The following is a 15,688-nucleotide window of genomic DNA, read 5'->3' as shown; positions in this document are numbered from 1 at the left end:
AGCCCAGCATGAACGGGGTCCTTTTACTGTTCCCTTACAAAAATTTCCCTATTTCAACCAGGTGACCATGAATGATATCACTTTACCGAGGCTAACACAGAAAGATATAGACCAAATGTTGCTTGAACGTGACCAAAACCCAGGATCATTCGCTGCCATGCTTGTGCTGCAGTGATTCCAGACTACTTGCTACTGGCTTGGCATGGTAAAGTGTCCTACCGTGGAGGACGAAATAAGGCAGCCCTCCCCAGAAACATTCTGCAAAGGTTTTCTGAGTACCTCCAGGAGAGCTTCATGGAGATGTCCCTAGAGGATTCCCGCTCCATCCCCAGACAAGTTAACAGACTTTTCCAGTAGCTGTACTGGCCATGAATGCATCCCAATTCTTCAGGGCAAATCAAACATTAAACACTATTACTTTTAGTTCATTAATTTTTAGTTTTACATTTTTTGTTATCAACTATAGTTTGAAACATAATTCTTAAAGTTATATTAACTGAGCTGCGGTGTTTCATTCCCTTGTACCTGTTTATAAAACATTTATTATTAAAAAGAACTAGATTGACATTTTATTAGAGAGACAAGGAGGTGAGGTAGTATCTTTTACTGGACCAACTTCTGTTAGTGGGAGAAAGGCTAGCTTTCATGCTACAGAGAGCTCTTCAGCTCAAGCTTATCTCACCAACAGAAGTTGGTCCAATGAAAGACATTACCGCCCCCACCTTGTCTCTTTCATATCCTGGGACCGACACAACTGCAACTACTCTGCATCCTTACTTTTTATTAACAGTTATAAGTTATTGTAACATTTTGTAAACCTTCATATACATTTTACAATTAAGCTCACAACTAGAGTAAATTTGTCGGCCCTATTATCACAATAGGACACAAAGGAGAGGTGACAAAGTCTCACAACCCAGGCAGGGCCAGTCAGAGGGGGGGCCAGGAGGGCCATTTGGCCTGGGCCTCAGGCTCAAAGAGGTCTCAAATGTAGACACTTGTTATTCTGAAGCAATATCTTCCTGCGTCACTGTGTGGGATGTCCAAAACTAGATGGTCGGCACGGATCGATGGTGTTCAACCAGCTGCGCAACATTAGAATTCAGTGAGAAAGGCTTTAAATGAGTTTGAATTTCTCAATCTCACTGCCCAGGCTCGAACTGAACGTCAGTGTGTTCAGAAGCATGTGTCCAGATTTGAATGCATTCTGGTGTCCTCTTTGTGGATGAAGCTACTCACAATGACCCACCAAACTAACCTGGGAATGGAAGCATGCAGTGCTACCCTTGATGTGAAGAGAGATAACACTGGAAGTCTTATCAATGACCTTCAACAGATGCGTGAACAATGGAATGCGAGCCTGACTGAGACCAAATTAGTAGCACAGAATATCGGCCTTTCATCCAAGTTCTCCACCAATCGCAACTTACCTACCGAATCCATTGCCGAGCAGCATTATAGGGTCACTGTCTCCGTTGTCGTCATCAAGTCCCCATTCAATCAGGTCCCACACGTTGATTTGAGTCACTGAGACTAATTTGTACCTTTCGGGGTTTCTTTGGCAGTTCAACAGACTGAGGAATGAAGATCTACTTTCTGCAGCTGAACAATTTCAGCAACAGTACAACAAAGAAATCTCAAAAGATCTCAGTGATGAGGTCATCTTCCTCAAACGCATATATTCCACGAACTTTAAACTGGATTGCAAGCCAAAGGAATTGCTTCAATAAATAGTTGAACTTGGACTCTCTGGGGTGTTTCCTAATATCACAATTGCATTGCGTATTTTTGTCAGTTTGCCTACATCCGTGGATTCAGGTGAATGCACCTTCAACGTGTTGAAGCAGGTAAAGAACTATCACCGTTCAACTATGGGACAAGAGCATTTGAATGGGCTCGCCATGTTTAATATCAACTGTAACATTGCACAAAAGCGAGATTTTTCCTCAATAATTAGTGCATTTGTACAGAAAAAGACTAGAAAAGCACTTGTTAAATAAAAAAAATATTCAAATTATGTCTCTCACTTTTTTTGGTGCCTTTTTTTATTATGGCTAGGAGGCCTCAAAAGCTGGAAGTTGCCCAGGCCTCTCTGGACCTCTGAGAGGGCCTGAGCCCAGGTGGCATTTTGGATTTAGCCAGAGCCGGTGGTGATGTTATCAGGTTCCCTCTCTCTGGCCTGAACGTGTCTCAGGATCAGCCTGGCAAAGTGTCCCAGGAGATGGTGGGGGTGGCAGCCATGATGATGAAGCTCACTTCAGTAGCCAATTTTTGTCCCAAAGTCTTTCTTTAAAGAACCACAAAAGGGAGTGATGGGAGAAATAGCCCATTCCTCTCATCATTTTGTCCACGAGTTTGGTGTAATTTCTAACACACCAATTTTGGTCCACTGTTTTCCAGTTCCTCACTTTTCCTGTTTAACACAGTCCATGAGTTGTGTCAGTAGGCCTTTTTGTTGCCTGTATTGCTTTCGCACCTTTCTAGAACAACAAATATTGATGGGGGTTATTGTGATATGTTATGAACCTTTACTCACTTTTTATCATTATGCACACAGTTAGGGTAAATGTATAGGCCCATATATTAGAACAGGTCCTGATCCATGACTTAGGCTCCTAGGTGCTACAGTCATACATGCATAAAAACAACTTTGCTGGATTGAGGCCTAAATACCTAGGGTATCACTTTAAAATTCTCCTTTATGTCTCATTTCAGAAGTTCCCCAGGATTTTATCCAGGTCAAGCCGATCCCAAATTTAAACGAAGGGACCTGGGCCAATTACAACACATCTGTAATAAGGAAGAAACAAACCATAACACACATTAGACCAGGAAATGAACACCACAAATATCCTCAATTCAAGCCCCAGAAGCAATTCAGGTGTGTGGGGGAAATGATTACCTGCCATGGAGTTTATCCAGGGACATTATTGTTGTAAAATGTGCTAGAGAGCTGAGCAAACTTCAGTTTTCCAGTTCACAAAAAGGAACTTAGATCTTTAGGACTAGAAGTCTTTGTAAGAGATAGATTTTAGTTCAACCACCAGTTATTGGGCTAGATACAGAAATTATTGGGTGAGGTTCCATGGCCCATGCTCGGCAAGAGGTCAGACTAGATAATTATAATGATTCTTTCTGGCCTTACTGGGAAGATTTATTCGTCTGTGGTTCTTTACAATTTTTTGCTGATGGAATTTCTATCCAACGGGCTGCTTTGGGAACGTCTTGTGGAACTTGAGTTTCATTTTTCATCACTTGTTTCCAGTTGCCATGGAACTTCCAACATGATCAACTGTATTTTGCTGCCATTTCTAAACAGGTCTTGAGTTGTTTGAAAATTTCAACCAAATCGAATAATCAAGAATTATAGGGGACTCAGAAACAACTTCCATTAATCTTACAAAGCAAAATATAATGCAACATTGGCAGAGGAGGATTCAAGGTTGTTGAACCCTTCAAGAGATTCCCGTCCCCTCCCCATCCCATTCCTTACACTAAAAGCCATATCAAATAATCCATCACTTGATAAAGATTCATGGGAATAAAAATGTTTTATAGGCAATATACCATAGTTAATTATTTCACAATCACGGCCCCACCTCCCTTTCCCCCGCAGATGAAAATTAATAGCATTCGTTTTTACAGTAGTGAATAGAAGCTGCAACTGAAATGGGATCCCATTGCGGTAGGCACCGTACATACTCAGTTGAGTCCCTGCCCTGAGAAGCTTGCAGCCTAAATAAACAGGACTGGCAAGCGTCAGAGGCACACAGAGATGAAGTGACTTGCCCAAGGTCATCCAGCAGGCCAGTGGGAGAACCAAGAATAGAACCCAGGCCTCTAGAGTTCCACTCTAGTGCCTTATGCACTAAACCATTGTCTGAAGTGAAGAGGAGAACAGGGAACTTTGGCTCATCGCGGTTTGATTCCAGCTCCCTTTTTAGCTGGAAGAAAGGGATACTTGGGTTGAATCAGAGAGGTTATAAGCACAGCAGAGCTCTGTGGTGAAAGGTAACTGTTTCGTGGAGGATTTTGATATTTGGTTTCATTCCGAATAGGGATGAAAACTGCAATTTTCAACCTGCTCTGCCAAAGGTAATGGAGCTGCCGCTCTGGGGCAGCCTGTACAGCACATTCCAGCAGTTTCCTCAGAGCACTTCCCACCAGCTCCAGTTACAAACCTGCTGACAAAACTTCAGCACGAGGCCAAATTTCGTCCCCCAGAACAAGCGATCACAAGTCGCGCTCAGCTATAGGTTAACAGCTCAGTAGCTGACCGATGTCTGGCAGGAGGCCGACTCTCAATTTTAACAAATGCCTTTCTGAGAAATAGACATTAACATCCTGATGGTAACAGCTCTTCCGCCGGTCTCCCACCTGGAATAAGAGTTAGTAACAACTCCCCATGGTACAACTTCTGAGGCAGTCAGGAAGCTGCTCAGACAGACTGGTTCTGCTGGTGGGGAAAAATGCTGCAGAAGTTTGACACTGAAGAATCATCTTCTCTTTGCTGACGAGATCAGTTATACAGACAGCAAGAATCTCGGGTGTAGCGGGCTAAAGTGATTACACGCGAGTATTCTTAGGGCTAAAAGATTTCTGTTTCATTGCCTCCTCCTATTAATATCCATAGCACACCCATGCGTGGAATGAATCTGGACTACAGCGATCCATGATGGAGGTCAGGGGCATGAAGGTTGTCCTTGAGTTTTTTATTGTAGGTTTTAAAGATTTTTCACGTCACACCCTCAAGACACAAACAGCTCTAAATACTGCTGGAGAAAACATTTTAAGTGTAATTACTAATATTTTACACTTACCAAAAACTGTCTTTTATACCAAAGTCCTTCACAAACTGTATACATGCACCAATGGAAATGCAGACCTCTCTGGGTTGGAGCCTGACAACCAACTGGCATACAAGACATTCAACAGTAATAGAGGGGTTAATATTAATTACAAATATTCCCACAGAAAAGACTTGGCTTGGTTGAGGGCACATACCAGTGGTCTGAGTTGTATCCATCAGCTGAACCATTGTCCTGGGTGGTGTTTGGCTTTAGACTAACCTCTTCAGGGCAGGGCAAATGTCTTAGCTAAGTTCTGCTAAGTGCCATGTAAGTTTATCAAGCTGCTTGTTTACTTAGCAAGACATTGTTCCTACTTTTACATTCTTCAGTGATCCGTCTGCTTTATCAATAGTTACACTGCCCCTATTTATTTCTGTATCCCTAGTGTCTCCTGGAATGCAAAGCAGTTTCCCACAATGTAGCAACACTTCCATCTGTTCCTAATTTCACAATACGCTCAAGACCAAAGAAGGGGGGAAAACGTGTTTTTATGATTTCCTGTAATATACAGGATCACAATTCCATGCACAGGCTTTGTTTTCTTTTGTGGACGCAGTATTTGGGGTGGTTCTTATGCACGTGAAAGCAGTCTCTCCTGTTTTCCATCACCTTCCCATTGATCCGAGACACAGACGTGACATGCTATTAAGAATCTGTCAAAATCCAATCAGCTCATGAACAGATACAGCCCAGCGCTCAGTAAGCTGCCATTCATCCTAACGGTTTTAGATAAGGTTGGCAACTATTTTCTCTGCAAACTACTAATGCAGAGATCCCATGTGAAAGCTAGAGCCTCTCTCCCAACTTGCAGCATGTCACATTGGGCCAAGCACTGTTGCGTTAAGTTGTGATGCATCTTATTCCAGTTTATCACATCCAAATTCAGCAACACTGTCCAAGTCCATTCTCCACATATCTAATCTGATGCGATTCCTGACAAACTTACAGAGCCCGTGCAATACTGGCATGTGCAGAAAACCTGCTCCCAGAGACTAAAGAACACAAAACGTTACCTGTGCTAAGTGCTCTGCAGGATCAGCCTGAATTATAGCTAAAAGCATCAAAATCGTTCAACGGGGCTATTAGCAGCACTCTGCCATCATTCAGGAGCCATAACAAGTCCCTGACAGACAAATTCTCCATGGTTGGTCTCTGACAAAAGGAGGAGAAGCCGAGCTTCACCCAAAATGATTCTGCCGTCTGGGCGAGGAGAGAGCAGGATTAGATTTTTCTTATTATGAAACAGTTAGTGGCCTAGTATAATGCATATGCACCTGGGGTAGGTTTGGGTCAGATGTTCAGCTTTAATGATCACCTTTCCTGACTTTCTGCGCTTTACCATGCAGCTTTATTGTTGCATTAACATGCCTTTTTGCATGAATTAAAAACATACGCTGCCGTCACGCAGCATTCACAGCTGTTGATGCTGTGCTTTGTGCCGCACGCCTCTTATGATCAGTGACAGAGCCAGGTTTTGCAACCAGGGATGACAATAGGTCATTGGTGGTGCCACCTTCACTTAGACCTATTGAGCATAAGGTCAATGACACCTGCATTGCCCCCCTGTGGTCCACTTTAGGCTCAATCCATCCAGTTGCAGAGACCCACTTCTCACTCCCTCCTGAGCTGGGATTTGAAGGCTGCACACAGCTCCCTGCCTTATTGCAATATCCCCAGCAAACCCAACTGCCTCAGCAGGCCAGCGCCTGAGCTTTGCTCTCTCTCTCCCCTGAGGACTCTGATGACCAGAGTATTGCCCCCAATTGTAAGTTACCACACAGCTCCTTCTAAGCAAACGCTTCTATGCTTAAGGTAAAAACATTACAGAGAAAACACATTAAAACATTAAAAGAACCTACATGCATGCTAAAAAGCTTACCAGAGGTCACCCCCAATCCAACCTAGGGCTCTGGTAGGTTTTAGTTTCCCCCCTGATTGCAACTTCATCTGTCTTAGACCCAGAACCACCAAGTGGGCAAATCATCGGTTTCTTTATTCAGGCCTTTGATCTTGGCCTCCTGTAACAGGTAATCAGCAAACAATGATTTTCTCCTCAGGTCATAGCTTCAGAAGGCTGGAGTCAGGGCCATGCCTAGGGGGTTGCAGGGCCCAGGACAAATCAGCCCCGCCATAGGCGTGGGAACTAGGGGCCGGGTGTGCTTCCAGCCCCATGCCCCCCAGGTGCCAGCCCCACACCCCCGAGGTACTGGCCACTCCCACCGGCCTATGGGGCCCCCCCAAAACGTGGGGCCCAGAGCGGTCGCATCAATTCACCCAAGGGACAGCTGTGGTTGGAGCTCTGCATAACTGGCACTGGGTCATTTGCATTAACCTCTTTCTGCCAATTCCCCAGGCACGGCCGTCTCTACCCACTTGCAAAGTATGCAGCTGCCTCTTCCTACCCCTGTTCTGCCCCAGCCCCGCCCCAATCCATCCCGTCCCAAAAGTACCCGCCCCGTCTCCTCTCCAGCTCCGCCCCCACTCCCCTGAGGACTGCAGCAGGGGTCGGGCCTGCACTCACCGGCGGTGAGAAGTGGAGTGACCTTGCCCCAGCCTGCTCCGCTCCACCGGCTCCCAGCCACACCACCAGCGAGTGCTGGGGGGAGGTTCCCCCCTGCCCCCCAAGGCTGAGAGCCAAGGGAGCAGAGCGGAGCAGGCTGGGGCTGGGTTGCTCCACTTCCTGCTGCCCCGTGAGTGCGGGGTCAGGTCTGGCTGCCCTGCACTCACCGGACGGCAGGAAGTGGAGCGACCTGGCCCCAGCCTGCTCCACTCCGCTGGCTCATGCTGGGGGATGGTCCCCCCTTACCCCCAACCCTCCCACGGGGGGGCTGCGTAGGGCACCAAAATGGCTAGGGACAGCCCTGTCCCCAGGAAACCTATTTAACACTTAATGTCCCCAAAGTCCAGACACATCTGGCATGTTGTGTCTACACTTATTGCAGTGAGTTTTTAGCAGCGAAGTGTCCCGCTGCCTCCCTGCCGCCAGAGCCTTTCACTGCTGCGTGTAGCTAAACACTGCCATGTGGATGCAGCCTGCTTTACACTGCAGCGTGTAGCTACATGTATCATACACACACCCACAAATGTAGGCAAAGCCTTCATCTTTTCAACTCCCAGGTCTCACATCTGCTCCCTAGAAAGATTATACACAGTCCAAGCCCACGCCACCACAAACTTAGTACAATAAGGTCTTTCAAGGATATTGCAGGAAAAGGATACCTTCATTTGGATCAACACACCGTTTGAGAAATAAGATAGAACCAAAACAGTCTCCTCTTCCAGCATCCAGCGCTCATATAAGACCAGTTCTTAGGAAGGTGGGTTCTGGTGACCTAATAACAGTGACTCTCAGATACAATGCAGTGAAAATCTCAGCAAGACTTAATTCCATCAAGGTTCCTTGCCAGCAGGAGACTATTCTGTGACCTCTTCTGGAACAAGGTTGGACATATTGATGAAACATTTGCAGTTTCCAGAAGACTTAACATTCATTTAAGCTGCTGTATTCCGATCACAGCAAGTTAACAACATAATGGAAACCCCAGAGCTCAGCACACTGAAAACTAGACTAGACCAAAAAAAAGTGCTAGCAAATATGACAGTAAGACAATGCTGTCCTGGGACTTCAATAGGGAAGTTAATACAGATCCCGTTGCAATGCCGGCTTCCCTCCCACCCTAACCAGCAGTGGAGCTCTGGGTGCAATGGCTGGTGCGGAACTCCCAGTACAACTGAGCCATGCTTCCACAAAAACAGGAAAGGGCAGAGAACCCAAGGGCAGTGCCGTGCCATGGGCTCTCCATACAGACGGCCCTGAAGTTCTGCAGGTCTATAGACCTTAATGCCCTGTCTGTTCTGCAGGGGAGCAGAGGGGACAAGGCAGTCTTGCTAGTTCCTCCAGGTGACAGATGGGGTCTGCATCAACCTATTCCTCTTGTTCCTCAGTGCAGCCCCCTTTCCACACCAGGCACCAAGATCATCTCCCTAGAAGCTGAAGATGCAGCCAAGTGCCAGTAACAATTTGCATTTTAAGCCAGAAGAAGGCACTCAAGCCTGTGTTGTTGGCAGCTGTTGGATTTCGGTGCATACTGCATTCATATTGAGGAATAATTACCAGAGAGGTTTTGAGGGTCATTTTAGGAAGTCACTGTAGAACGATCTCCTTTGCCAATTGCGTTTGCCTCTTTTGGATGCGACTTTCTATCCCACACCTGAAGCTGGCATCACAGATTTTTATAAAACACGTTATTCACTCTAGGACACTGTCCTGTGGCCCAGTGTTAGTCCAGACACCCACTGATTTCAACACGACTTAGGGCTAAGAAAAGGACCTCAACAGCCCTGCATGTTTACGGCTGCATGCACTGGGTATAAAGACAGCCAGCTTGGCCACTCCTTTACCGCAGCAGCCCTTGAACAAGAAGGCCCAGACTCTGGGCAAGTAGGAGCACTGGGGCCTTGCCCCTCCCCACAGCCATATGGCCTCAGGGAAAGAGATTGCAAGGAGGAGCCAGCCAGAGACTGAAGTTGCAGAACAGCTGCCAAAGTAGTTCAAGCAGGGATGAGACGCTGTTGATGTCAGTGCTTTCTGCAGGGTCTCTCTCTGAATGTTCTCCCCTGTGCTCGCTCGGCTGTTTGCTCTAACCCCCTCCCCAGCCTTTCTTCGCCTTTCTAGCTCGCTAATCCCCTAACATACCGCACTGAAGGGTTTAAACAGTCGCCATAAATCTGGGAACACGAGGTTTGCCACCAGCACAGCGTTCACTTTGTACGTTCCATCCCTTTCTCCCAGCCAATGGCGGTCGGATCGATTTAGACTGGAAGCTCTTTGGGGCACCATACCTATCACAGTGAGGCCCTGATCTTGGTGGGCCCCTAGCCACTACTATAGTGACTGTACTCCGTAGCTTCAGTACAGACCTCAAAAGCAGCACCAAGGCCAATGGAGGTGCTCACTCACTGATGCTAGATAACACGAAGGCCCAGGCTTTGGGAGTGCGCCTCAGAGCAGGGCCTCTGCCACCTTAGCATCCTACCAAGGAGTGAGTGACATGCCTCCCAGCCATGACAGCAAAGGGAGATTTGTTCCTAGAGAAAGATTCACCCTGGGCAACAGCACATAAAAGAATAAGCTGGGTCCTTAACCTCACAAGAGGAGCCCTATAGCTAGCCAGAAGGTTTAGGCCCAAGCCACACCGAAAATCTCATGTCCCGAGGGATTTTTCCAATACCACAAGCCATGTCAGGTAGCACCGTGGAGGGTCAGCTAGGGAGATGAGGAAGTTTTCTGAACTGCTGTTAAAAGCCAGTAAGCCCTGTCACTACCCCACAGGGACACAGCACAACCAGGGAGGGTCTGAGGCCTCTTCTTAAATTATTTCAGAACATGAGGGCTGGGTAGCATTGATGGGCTCCACGTCACCCCTCTCTCCTTCATTTCCAACCAACCCCTTTGCGGAAAAGACTCGGAGGCACGATTTGCCATCATTTGTAGCCATGGCAGTAGCCTAGGGCAGTCACAGCATAGCACCGGTGTTTTTACTGCCAAGGGAAACTGGGCAGGAGTAGAAAGCACGTTGGTAAGAATTCCAGCATCCCGTCTACATCACACTTCTGCCACGGATACCACTTGAGCTGTAGCGGCGCTAGGTCATGGGCTTCAATTTTACCAGTGGAGATCCAGCCCTAGGGAGTAGCACACACTGATCACTGTTTACTTGGGCTACAGACAGGACTCAATTCCAGGCCCTACTGCAGCCCCTTATAATGGCTCCAAGGCTGTAAAGAAGCCACAAAGCCCTATGCTGCCCTTTGGTGTCGCTGGAGTAGCAGGGAAAGTTGCCAGAGTGCTTTGCCATAGACATGAAGAGTGTTCAAAGAAATTTTGGAAATGGCCCAATTTCTTTAACATGAACTTTGAAACCCAGATATATGACCTCTATTACAGGAAACAAATGTTTGGATCAGCCCCTTCTCTATACAGGACAGAAAAATCAATTGAGAGGTCTGCAAGCAAGGGACTATAACTACCATCAGCTCCCTCCCCACTGCCGGATAGTACAGCTGGTTACAGGTGTGTGAGGAACTTATCGGGGAGCAGCAGCAGCTGGGCAGAGAGCCACTGCAGAGGGGCCCCCCAGTGAGAGACTGAGCCTGGCTGGGAAAAGCACAAGCCCCTACTTGCTTGAACAGAGACGAGTGGAGAGGGCACCCCTGCCTTGCCTCTTGGGTGGGCAGCCCAAGGGATCCAAACCCTTACCGCTATTACTCACTTTGAGTGTCACTGTTAAAGCCTCAGTATCTAGGTATTTGCAACCTTTCCCTTTCCTGCCAGCCCTCATAAAATACTATTTTCCCTTCACCATGTGCCTGAATGGTTACTGGGACTCACCCAGGCTAGCACCCACAAGGCCTCAGTGCTGAAGAGCCAATAGTGCTTGCCTTCAAGACACAGCACGCAAGACACTACCGGCACCCTAGGGGCTTGGGGTACAGAGTCACCCCAATAATTACACAATGGAGGAACAGGGCAGTATCTGCAGCATTTTCTGGGCAGTTGCAAGGAAGGCAAACAGGTGGTTTTTTAGATATGACAGAGTCTTGAACTCAACCTGTTAGAGGCTGAGCACATGGCATAAATCTATCCCCACTCCCTCGGACAGGGCAGTGGTGGGAATCAGAGCCCGAGCCACCATCACTCACCTCAGCAATTAGGTTATAGATTAAACATGACACTGAGTTTCCTGCTTTAGGGAATCCAGAAGCTGTTTCAAGCCAATGCAGGGTCTAGCATTTAAATACAACTGGGGCTTTTCTCATGAATTCCCATATGCAGCATTATTTCCCACAGGCTTTGTAAATCTTCAGCAGCTGGCATGGTAGCGAGGGCAGAATGGCTCTTGTTGCGGTTATGTTTTTGCCAGCCCCACAGTACTTCATGTAGCGCGCTCTGAAATTCTGAGCACTGGTTCAAGTGAATCTCTAAGAGGTTGCAAAACAAAAATAGGCAGCTCAAAACGACTGATCCTTTTTGCCTTCTCCTGCCCACATCATGAATATGTCCACAAATCACCCCCCAAAACTTAAGCCATCCTAAAACAGACTCAGCTGGATGGATTCGTTTGACAAGCCAGGTTACTAGTCAGGACCAGAAGGTCAAATGTGGACAGGCATAAGCCACTAACATTGGCACACAGTTTTTAGTTTGGTGATGGGGAAGGTGCACCGTGCCTTTGCAGAACGGGCAGGTTCTCGGTAGCATGACTTTCGTTAAGCACCTTGCTAAATCTCCACCTTCGTTCATTCTCCATCAGTGATGGTGCTGGGCACATTCAGCATGGATGGTAGCTCTGCTGCCATCAGTAGTTAGAACAGCAGTGATCTTGGGGCAATGTTTGTAACAGAGACATCGACCTATAGAGAGGAGTGAACTGGGGCAGGAAGTCTACTCCTGGGCTGATGCACAGGTTTCAGATTGCTAGCTATCCCTCTGCCAAGGCCCCATAGGTAGATGTGACGGACACAGAAGGCTTATTGGAAATGAATGAGTTCCAATCTTCTGCCTGAAGCTAACTGAATTCTCAGAGATTATAGCCCCACTGCATGCTGGTTCTCACGTGAAACTTGGGTTGGATTGGGTGGGTGACGTATCTCCTACTGAGTTGTTACAACGTCCGTTTCAGGCACAGGGAGGAAGGACAGTCTTGCAGTGAAGACACTGGACTCACAGCTGGGATGTGTATGGTCCACTCCTGACTTCCACAAAGTCACACGCTGTCAATTACTTAGTCTCTGCACCTCAGCTTTCCCATGAGTGACATGTCCCTATCCCACAGGGGTCTTGTGAAGTTCATTGATCTTACGACCTGCCATTTCGCATGACTGGGGCGCCCATAAGACTGCAAACAAACTCAGAGGTTGTTGTTCCAGGACACTATATTGAAGAAGGCACCTCTTCCGAACAGGGGGAGTTTTGGTAGTATTCAGCAGGCTGGAGATTCTGCCTTCCTCCAAACTGATGGGAGCTACTGTTTTGGTTCTTGTTTTTCATGGAAACATTATACCACCAGTAGGAAGGCGGCTGTAACTTTGGGTTGCTAGCTATAGCAATTTCATTTCCCAAACAATCAAACGTTAATGGAAACTGCATGACACAGAGCGACTGCCAGGGCAGTTGCTTAATAAACCAGTTTAACACATTTGCGAACTGGAGGTTAGCCCCATGGCTGCCAACATATCAAATGCATCTGCTGGAGCATGGATTGTATGAGGTACATGTTACCACCCATTGATTTCAGGGAAACTTAATCAACAAGAGCAAACTTAATCACAGCAACTCCAGTGGGGGCACCAATAGAAGTTCACCTGTTTTAGTTTGCAAATTAAATTGGTCCTTTCAAGATACTTACAAGTGAACATTCAGCCATGTCAAAAAACCAAACACCAGGTTGCTTAGAGAAGCCCCAGACTGGAATAGCAGAAAATTGATCTCACTGCAACTTACAAGGAAGAGACTATGGCAAAGCCATGTGGGAAAGCTTGCTCACGCTATTACTACAGCCGTACTTGTCTGGGGACTATCAGCAGGATGGATAACGAAGGATGCCAACCCCGCAAACTTTGGAGCCTCTCCCAAAGTGTGAGTTTCGAAGCCCATAGCAACAGCAGCATCCCAAGGCCACCCATCTCAGTAGGAATAAGATGCCCGTGATTTGCCACCATTGTTGTAACAAGAGGCTGCCACAATAATCACCATCACCCAATAAGCTAGGAGAAACCCTTTGTACTAGAGCTCAGAGGCCAAGGACAAGTGGCAACACTCCAGAGAGCCAACAAGACTTCCTCCTTTAAAAAGAGTACGCAGAACATACCACTGTTCAGGTTCAATTCCAAACAAGGTGCCTAGACGTGAAGTTCTACCTTCCCAAAGGCATGGGACCATCTCCCAGGCAACCAGTTTTCAGTCCTTCCCCCAGCATCTGTACCAAGAGAGCAAGAAGGGAGCTGAGGTTAACCCCTTGTGACGTTATCTGATTAAATATGACCATGTAGATCATTGTTGTTACCACTGTTATATAATTGTAACAAATCTTGTACAAATTATGTCAAGTAAGGTGTCATTGGAAAAGTTTTGATTTGCCGAATATGATTATGCTATTTGCATCATTTTTGTATTTGAAGTTATAAGCATTGGCTCTATACCTGGATTTCAAATATGTTTGCTCCTGGGTTAATGCCATCTTGAAGGGACTATTCAAATCAAGTGGCTCATCAAGGAACACTTAACTCACAGTGGACCATGGGAGACGCCCATCTACACTTAATGAATGGACTTTCCTGTGAAGGTTCCATCTGGAGTATAGGTAAATGGCTTCTGCTGTGACTAAGCGAAATCGTGCATGGACCTGTCACTTGCCCACGTGACTCCAAACACCATCTTGTTACCGGTAATTTTCCACAGTGAGAACAATCAGTTTCCCGTCACTTGGCAGAGGCTATAAAAGACCCTGGAAACATTTCCATTTTGCCTCTTTCCTGCTCAGACTTCTGGTCTATGAAGTTACACTAATGGGAGCATTCTAACGAAGGGACTGAGGACCTTCCAATGATTTGGAAGCAACCAGAGACTTGACTTAAGAGGGCAATTTATTACACCATGGCTACAAGCTTGAACCAAGAACTTTGCAATTATTGTATGTATTTGATTCCTTTAACCAATTTTAACTCTCATCTTTCTTTCTTTTTATAAATAAACCTTTAGATTTTAGATACTAAAGGACTGGCAACAGTGTGATTATTGGGTAAGAACTGAGTTATATATTGACCTGGGTGTGTGGCTGGTCCTTTGGGATCAGAAGAACCTTTTCTCTGATAAAATTGATTTTAAAGAACCACTCATCTTTAAGTCTAGTGTTTTTGGTGGTGATACAAGGACTGGAATACCTAAGGAAACTGCTTTTCTGACTTCTTGTTAGCCAGTGCGGTGACACAGAAGTTTACTTTTGTTGCTGATTTGGTATATCTTATGGGAGAATAACCACTAGTTTTGGAGTGTGTCTGACCTATTTTTCAGCAGTTTGTCCTGAATTTGGTATTCTCAGTTGTGACCCACTGAGGCACGGTTGCACCCCTCATTCACCAAGGTCCACAAGGTTCACTAGCACCCTGTCAGTCTGTCTGTCAGGCAACATTAGCAACATCCAGAGAATGGGCAACTCCACTAGACACAGAGGTGTCAGCCCAATTAAGTAACAGAATTTTAAAGAAGTTGTTCCCACTTTCCCTTTCTGGTGTGGTTTCTCCTAGAGTACCTGTTCCCTTGGTATTGTTATGGGTTGGGTTAAACCTCACACCCTTCATTTAAGATAGCCATAAGAGAAATGTAAGGAGCTTCACCTAGAACAAGGGATAATGGGGGTATGCCCAGAAACTAGCACCACATGGGCAAGTGTTTCCACTGGGTACTTTTTTACCTGGGTGGGGTGGGCATGCACACGAGGGTGAGACAAGCTGAAGCACAAACCGCAAGCACAAGGAGGCTGCAGCTATCACCAGGCTGTGAGAACAAAGTGAAACTGCCCAATCTCCACCCTGCCCAAATGGAGGGAAATGTTAAAAACTAACAGCGTAGCTGGTGGAAAGTCAAATTTCAGTTTCAATCTAAGGTGTTAGTAAAAGCGGTGAGGAAGTCGCTCCTTACAAAACAGGCTTTCGAACCTGACAATGTCCTGAAGCTTTCTGCCAAAGGAACCGCTGGTCAGGTGAACCATCGTTTTCCTTCAGCACTTCGTTTTGCGTATGGAGCCTACAGAGGAATTTCTCTTGTTCAGAAACTATGC

The 15,688-nt window shown here is 46.5% G+C and overlaps 1 long non-coding RNA gene across 1 annotated transcript in view; it reads right to left on the bottom strand.

Annotated features, from left to right (window-relative positions):
• Nucleotides 1-15,688, bottom strand: part of LOC119854493 — a 94,587-nt gene that overhangs the window by 62,584 nt on the left and 16,315 nt on the right. The window contains exon 2 of the long non-coding RNA XR_006280650.1: nucleotides 13,721-13,828. This is a non-coding gene — a long non-coding RNA (uncharacterized LOC119854493). The remainder of the gene's footprint in view (nucleotides 1-13,720; nucleotides 13,829-15,688) is intronic.

This window comes from Dermochelys coriacea, chromosome 4, assembly GCF_009764565.3.
Source record: "Dermochelys coriacea isolate rDerCor1 chromosome 4, rDerCor1.pri.v4, whole genome shotgun sequence".
Taxonomy (NCBI): Eukaryota; Metazoa; Chordata; order Testudines; family Dermochelyidae; genus Dermochelys; species Dermochelys coriacea.
The sequence above is the reverse complement of the archived record's forward strand: the minus strand, read 5'-3'. Positions and strand labels throughout refer to the sequence as shown.